We start from the raw sequence: 8,958 nt of genomic DNA on the forward strand, positions 1-8,958 counted from the left end.
AAATTCATTGCTATATCTACAGTCAAATTATTTTCCAGAATAATGAGGAAAAAAGGCTTAACTTCCCCACTGTTAGAGCCACATTAAGCCTTTGGCATGTTAAGGTGAGTGAATCTGTGCACACCGATCTTCTGCATATTGTACCAGAAATTACTGAACCTCATAACTGAGTTATTGCTGCAACATCTGAGTAGCTTTTGAATGGTTTTGTACAAAAACGTCATAGCAGTGGCATTTACACTCACTGGACACTTTCTTAGGTATACCTGTCCAACTGCTTGTTAATGCAAGTTTCTAATCAGCCAATCAAATGGTATCAACTCAATGCATTTAGGCATGTAGACATAGTCAAGACGATCTGCTGCAGTTCAAACCGAGCATCAGAATGGGGAAGAAAGGTGATTTAAGTGACTTTGAATGTGGCATGGCTGTTGGTGCCAGACGGGCTGGTCTGAGTATTTCAGAAACTGCTGATCTACTGGGATTTTCACGCACTACCATCTCTAGGGTTTACAGAGAATGGTCCGAAAAAGAGAAAATATCCAGTGAGTGGCAGTTCTGTGGCTGCAAATGCCTTGTTGATGCCAGAGATCAGAGGAGAATGGCCAGACTGGTGCGAGCTGATAGAAAGGCAACAGTAACTCAAATAACCACTCGTTACAACCAAGGCATGCAGAAGACATCTCTGAATGCACAACACGTCGAACCTTGAGGCAGATGGGCTACAGCAGCAGAAGACCACACCGGGTGCCACTCCTGTCAACTAAGAACAGGAAACTAAAGCTACAATTCACACAGGTTCACCAAAATTGGAAAATAGAAGATTGGAAAAACGTTGCCTGGTCTGATGAGTCTCAATTTCTGCTGCGACATTCGGATGGTAGGGTCAGAATTTGACGTCAACAACTTGAAAGCATGGATCCATCCTGCCTTGTATCAACAGTTCAAGCTGCTGGTGGTGGTGTATTGGTGTGGAGGATATTTTCTTGGCACACCTTGGGCCCTTTAGTACCAATTGAGCATCGTGCCAACACCACAGCCTACCTGAGAATTGTTACTGACCATGTCCAACCCTTTATGACCACAGTGTACCCATCTTCTGATGGTTACTTCCAGCAGGATAACGCGCCATGTCATAAAGCATGAATTTTCTCAGACTGGTTTCTTGAACATGACAATGACTTCACTGTACTCAAATGGCCTCCACAGTCACCAGATCTCAATCCAATAGAGCACCTTTGGGTTGTGGTGGAACAGGAGATTCGTATCATGGATGTGCAGCCGACAAATCTGCAGCATCCGTGTGATGCTATCACATCAATATGGACCAAACTCTCTGAGGAATGTTTCCAGTACATTATTGAATCTATGCCATAAGGCAGTTCTGATGGCAAAAAGGGGTCCAACCTGGTACTAGCAAGGTGTACCTAATAAAGTAGCCGGTGAGTGTATGCAGTATAAATAGCATTTTTTGACATCTCCAAGAAGTCCATTAAAAACATACAGATTTGTCCCATATTTGACGATCAAACTGTGTATCCCTTAAATCAATAAGGGACTTGGTTTGTCCCATATTTCCAAGTCACCATGTATAGTAGATGTAATATGTAAACAAAATGTTTACATGATTATGTAATTACATGAGTAACATTCCATGAGCTTCTCCTTGAAAATACATTTCTAATCGTCTTATAAATTAGGTGTTTGAGGTATGAACTGGTATGTTTACCTATTGATTACATTAAGATGCCATGGATAGCTAAAGCAGTAGTTCAATCTATAAATGAAACTTTTGTCTACATGTGAAAACATATTAGGAGGTCTAATGTATTATTATAACAAACAAATCTGAAACTGAATTTCTAAAGAGACAGAGGTCAATACTATTAATATGAAATGAAAATGGAATGATAAATAAGACAATGATATAAATCTAGGCACTGTTTTATCACTTACGTAGCACTTGGTCTTTGTTGCGCTAAGAGGAGAAAAAAATAAAATCTTGCCCCATTTGACATCCTTTATTTTCGAAACATGGTAATCTAAAGGACAACTGGAAATTATGTATGCTACAGTAACAGAAGCATAGAAAGTTAATGCTGGAGCGTCATTTTCTCTGGGCTGCATATCTTCAGAGGCAGATACACAATACTGTGTTAGAATCATCTGGCTTTGTGAAGCTTTAAATTGTGTAGCTCTCTAATGAGACAGATGCAGTTGCTGAAGCTGTTTTCTTTAAATGATATTCACATCACTTTAGTTTGATTTATTTAGTGCCAATTTTTTTGCTAAAAATTGTCTCAAGGCACTTTAGATAAAAAGCACCCACGAATTTCCTTTTAAGGAAGCTCTTGGCAGCATTTGGGAATAAGAATTCCCTTCAGAAAAGAGGGAAACCATGGGCAGAACTGGAATCAGAGATTGTGGCCATCTGGCTTATATATAGACTGTGCTGTAACTTCTTCTTAATTAAACCATCAGGGTACTTTCCACTATTGCATTTTTAATAAGCTGCTCTTAAAAAACAGACCACATTTAAATGACATTATAACTTGATTCCACACAGTGTGTAATGCTGATGCATCTCTGAAACACACACACCAGAGATGGGTTTTGCTTACAAGTGATTGTGACAGCCTGCTGGCCTCCTGAGCATTTGGAAGGGCAGCGTGCCCTAAAGACTTGTATCCCACTGCTCTCACTGCACCCCTACTTTAAAACACCCGAGGAAGTGTTCTTAAAGTCTGCAAAACACTCAAGCAATTTATTTTATTTATTATGTAACAAACTGGTATGCAATTTTAATTGTTGAGTAATCCAAAAATGCCTGAATTAAATTGTTGATTCTTTAGCATATTATCAGTGACAGTGAAACTGCAAGAGATGCACTTTTTTGTTTGTGTATGGTAATTACTCCCAGAAAGGCTGAGCAACTTTGAAGTGCTTTAAATGGACACTGGAACAAAGTGTCAATCTTGTGGTGGATTTAAGTAAAAATGCTGTAAATTTAACAGTCTTCTTTGCAGTAAAGAATACACAGTAATATTATCATTTAATCCCTATTTAAAGCAAAAAGTCTACAAATCCTGCAACTCACTGGAAGTCCATCAGATTTTAACAACTAATGAAGTCCTGAGGAGGTTTCCCATTAAGAAATCAAAGATAAGATTATTGCTGCATCAAAACCATATTCTCAGGAAGATATTCAGGTCTACAAGTTTGTATAACACACTGCATTTTATATCAGTAATTTCATTACCTCTGATGTCAATTTTCATATGTACTGAAACATGTGCAATTATCCAGAGCTTGTTGTCTCAAGAAAAGCTGCCTCAGCAATAGGTTCATCTTTAAAAAAAAATATATCAGCTGGGAAAGAGAAAATCTAAACCAAACACATCCAGTTTCTATTATGATTTATTGCACACTGTAATAACAATAAGCAAATACTCTGATGTGCAGATATTCAAGAAGAAGCTGATTTATTTTCAAGCCACACAGTGAATCTTGTTATACCCTCATGTAATCTGCTTACTGTGGAGTGAGTGTGCAGTATTCCAGAGTGGATGCATGAAAACATTTCATTGTATAAAAAGTGGCCACATTTAATGAATGCTGACGTCTGCAGGGTTGCAGTGCTGTCGGGAAAAGCTATAAGCCAAAAGTGTAGCAGTGAAATTCAGGGGAAAGATGACAGTCGAAATTGTTTCCTTTTGTTGTTGTTTTAAATTAAAGTAAGAATTAAACAAATAGTGAAAAAAAGAAAACAGCAAGGTCAAATGCTTCACTCCCTTGTGGGGAGAAAATCAGTGGTCCATGAAAACACATTTTCTTTTAGATAGAACTCTGCCATGGCAACTTGGTCAGTGAACAGTTCACTGATTGATCCTTCAGCATCTTCACATACGCACAGATAAATATATACAGGTCATAGATTTGGCTGGACCTTGGTCTACGAGGGAAAATAACACTCATCCCTTCTTCTTCTTCTTCTTCTCCGTCTCCAACAACAAAACCGGCTATTTAGAAATATACATCATGTACATGCTAACAAATGCTGAACTATTTTAACATAAAAGCACTGCTAAAAGGTATTTTTTTCAGTGTACTGTAGTTTGAAGGACATGTTATCTAACTAACTGATTTCATTCTTTAAAGCAGAAACTCATTCTTATTCTCAAGAAGACATAAATGAAAAGAAATATCAGGCACATAATGTTTACTGGATTTTTTTGCTATTAGAACATGTGTACAAGTAAGTGACCGTGAGGATCCTGCATCTCATATTTAGGGGCCTTTCAATGTCAAATATTCAGAACAAGATCAAAAAAACCTTTCATCTGTATAAATAAACAACAGGTTATTTACCTCAAAACATGCCGTCTATATTTGTAATGCACCATATAAACAACTCTTCAGGCACAATATATTTCTATAGTAGAGGTCAACTGTTGTTTATACAGCTAATATGAAGGACCCTTGGAAAAAAAATACATTTAATGCACATCCTAATATATGTTTTTAAGTGACATTCTTAACCAAAACAGTACACCTAATTCACGCTTAGGAGCTTCTCTTCTGTAATTCTTAAGTTAGTCGCCAATTTTCTAATTTAGACCACTGGAGAGAGGCACCAGCTCCCCCACGACCCTGTACCAAAGAAGATGGATAGATGGATGGGTGGATGTTACTGTAGCTTCCCCTTCTTACTTTTTGGGTATCTAGATTAAGGTACATTTAAGTTATTATTGAATGAAAATAAGAGTATTTAATAAAAAATGTTAATTGGATGTAAATATTTTTGCACAGCATTGTAGGAAAGTCATTCATAACTATTTAGCTTTCTGAACTGTGATGGCCTGAATTAGGATGTTTTTTATTTGGATCATGAAACACAAGGACTTTCTGCTTTCATCATCTTGTTTCCGAGCTCTCATCCCAGTATTAGGAAAAAAAACAAAAAACCAATAAATATCCTGACACCAATAAATGTGTTATTTTGTTTTTCCACTGAAAAGCCCATATTCTGCAAGACGGCAGCCAGCAGCAGTTATTCTTTCAGTTTTAACCACTCAGGGCACATTAAAATGTTCTTTGGGTAGTCAAGAGCAAGCCCACAGGGTGTGCTTTTCAGCTCTGAAAATCGACAATTCTGCAATATTTTAACATTACTGACCTTAATCACACAGACTTGTGTAGGGAGATCTGTCAGTGTCCTGTTCTATTGTTGAACTCTTGTATAAATACCTCTGAGTCAGATCAGGGCAGAAAAATAATTGGAGAGAAGGGAGACGCAAAGGCAGTATTAGAGGAATTACTCATTTGCTGACAAGTATGTCAAGAAATCACCAGGAAATAAACCAGAAGCCTCTATTAAAAGAGACAAGTCACTTTTTCCTGGAATCGCAGCATCAACAGTACTTTCTATTTTAATACGATTTGCAGATGTCTTTTATTGAGTTTTAAAAATACCATGATGAGCCTAACCATGTTTTATTTGAATACAAATACTGATGCTTTTACTCTAGTCAACATTAGTGCCCATAAAGAGTCAACTGGGCATGTTTTTTTGCAGAATGTGAATGCTGCTTTTAATTTTGGAAAGACTAACAAAGTTTACTTCCAGGAGAATTGTCAACATAACAGCTTGTAATTTTTAAAAGGTATGTTTACTGCTACAAAATACTGAGTCTACAAATGTGAATAAAATTAGGTATAATAAGTCTTCAGAAATAAATTTATTAAATATGTTTACAGTTTCTAATTTGCGAAAGACATAAAGACCCCTCTATGTAAGCTTAACTTTTATTGCAATATTAATAATATAGAAAATGCATTTTTCTGCTTACTGTGGAGTTATTGAATGTCTAATAAGCACATCTGATGCATGGCAAGTTTATCATATTCCACTGAAACACGCTGTACTTTACAGCTTTTTAAAAAAGAAAGTTTATTTCAAATAATTTCGTAATTCTCAACCAGTTGCAAATTATTTGTCAAATGTGTCTTAATATATCGGAGTGTTTGCAGTGTATTGAGAAATATACTGACATATTCTCAGATTCATAATACATCTGCCTCTACTGTTGCTTTATCATGACAAGACAGGATTTTAATAATTTTGTGTAAACCAAAAAGTAATTTTTTGTTGTGTTTCTAGAAGAAGAGTAAAGGTTTAGCAGATTATGCTTTTGTCATGCTTGAAGTTTGTTGAGGACCCAAAATGCTAACAGGACAAAGAAAGATGCATGATGGAGTGTGGAAAGATGGATTTAATGCTACAAAATGCAGGAACTTCGAAAAGTACCATAAGGGAAACTCAGTACAAAGAAACCAGGATGAGAAATGCTGTAAAAACCAGCAATGAACCAAATAAATCTGAGAACTAAAATACTGTGGAAGTGTTATTATGACATTGAAGCCTGGTGAGTACAATCAACAGAATAAATGTCAGCTTGAGTGGAGAGCAAGGCTAATTACCTGAGAACAGACTAACAGTTTAGAAACACTGAATAATTAGCAGTACAGCAACACACTAAGAAAACATGGCTTATTAAAGAAAATATAGAAATAACTCAAAATACAAAACAAAAAATTCAGAACAGAGACTAAAGTGATGACAAAGTCCATGGCATCATGGCACATTTAAAGAATCAGTGTACAATATGTCAGCCCAGATTTGACTAATCCATATTTCACATTTTTGTCAGATTTTAAGGTGATTCTTAAGTTAAAAGAACACTGAAAAGGGTTACTGTCTGACTTTTTTTTTTTTTTTTTTTTACTAACGGAATGAAGATTTTATGAATCTCAAACTGTGCTTTAAAGAATGGGTGGAATTATCAGATACATATTTGTCCACTCTTACATTTTTAGATTTTGAATTAGAGGTGCACAACTGCAGTGCAAATCCCTGATGAAATAGATTTTAGTTTAGTGCTCATAAACATCATCATCTAAAGCAGATGCCACTTTCAGCTTTTTCAGTGGCTTTTACAGTTAGCCAGTCTCGTTGTGCGTTCAGGTGGTTCGTGTTACAGATAGGTAACTGTAACCCTGCCATACAAAAATATTTTCAAAATGTTAGGGACTTCTCAGTCCCTGAGATTTCATGGCTTCTAAAAAGTCTTTAGAACGTTTAAATTTTCCTAATCTCAATTTTAGGTATTATTGCATAAATACATCCAGATTCTTTTTTTGAATAGGTCCTATATGTAGTGATATCTTAATTTGTGTACTGGATATCCACATCAAAGTAAAAAAAAAAGTTATATTTAACTCGTAAAGTTAATTAAATAAATAAAATATTATTAATCAGAATCAGAATCAGCTTTATTGCCAAGTTTGTACATACAAACAAGGAATTTGACTCTGGTACACTTTGCTCTCTGGTTTCTGTTTTTGCATTACAGAATATACATATATACAATATACACATATATAAATAAAAAGGTGCATTTGCAACATCTGTATGCTGTTGTTTGGTACTCTATTGAATGTTCAACAGAGAAAAAGCCTGGGGGAAGAAACTGTCTCTGTGGTGGCTGGTTTTAGTAAACAGTGCTCTGTAGCGGCGGCCTGAAGATAAAACTCTAAACAGTTTATGTGCAGGGTGTGTGGGTTCTGCAGAGATTTTTGTATTTATTTTTCTAACCCTAAACCTGTATAAGTCCTGGATGGAGGGAAGGTCAGCCCTGATTATTCTCTCTGCATTCCTGATTATTTGTTGCAGTCTGGACCTGTCCTGTTTTGTGGATGAACCAAACCACACTGAGATGCATGAAGACAGGACAGACTGAATGACGGCAGTGTAGAAAATGACCAGCAGCTCCTGTGGAAGGTTGTACTTCTTGAGTTGCCTCAGGAAGTACAGTCTCTGCTAGGCCTTCTTTTGAACAATGTCTATGTGTGAAGGCCATCTCAAGTCCTCAGAGATGAAGTGGTCCACAGCTGCTAGGGTGTTGTTGAGGATGGTGAGGGGGTTGTATGGGGGGTGGTGTTCTCCAAAGGTCCACCACCATTTCCACAGTCTTGAGCAGGTTGTGTTCCAGGTAGTTCTGACAACACCAGTGTACCAGCCGATCCACCTCCTGTCTGTATGCAGACTCATCACAATCCTGGATCAGACCAATTACAGTGGTGTCGTCTGCATACTTCAGGAGTTTCACGGACGAGTCCACTGAGGTGCAGTCATTTGTGTACAGGGAGAAGAGGAGTGGGGATAGAACACATCCCTGGGGGGCACCAGTACTTATAGATCTGCTGCGGGAGAAAATGCTCCCCACTCTCACCTGCTGCTGTCAGTCTGTCAGGAAGCTGTTGATCCACTGACAAGTGGAGGCTGGGATGTTGAGCTGGGTGACCTCCTAGTGGAGGATGTCTGGTATGATGGTGTTGAAGGCCAAGCTGAAGTCTATAAGCAGGATCCTGGCGTACATCCCTGGGCGGTCGAGGTGTTGCAGGATGAACTGTAGACCTAAGTTGACATTATCATCTGCCGACCTGTTTGCTCGGTAAGCAAACTGCAGGGGGTCCAGCAGGGGGTCCAGCAGGGGGGCTGTGATGTCTTTCTGGTGCTTCAACACCAGCCACTCAAAGGATTTCATGACCACAGACGTCAGGGCTACAGGCCTGTAGTCATTTAATCCTAGGATGGTGGGTTTCTTGGGCACCAGGATGATTTGATGCATGAGGGGACCTCACACGTCTCCACTGACTTGTTGAAGATCCGGGTGAAGATCGGAGCGAGTTGATTTGTACAGGCTTTCAGGCATGATGGGGAGATGTTATCAGGTCCTCCAGCTTTCTTTGTTTTCATGCACTGAAAGAGCCTATTTTCATTTTCCTCAGAGATCTTTAGTGAAATATTTTAAATATATTTTCTAAAGCTAATTAGTTTTTAAATTTATGTTATTATTTATAAAATATGTTTTAAATTCCTCCAGGTCTTAAATTTAA

Source organism: Girardinichthys multiradiatus, chromosome 3 (genome assembly GCF_021462225.1).
Source record: "Girardinichthys multiradiatus isolate DD_20200921_A chromosome 3, DD_fGirMul_XY1, whole genome shotgun sequence".
In the NCBI taxonomy this organism is placed as follows: Eukaryota; Metazoa; Chordata; class Actinopteri; order Cyprinodontiformes; family Goodeidae; genus Girardinichthys; species Girardinichthys multiradiatus.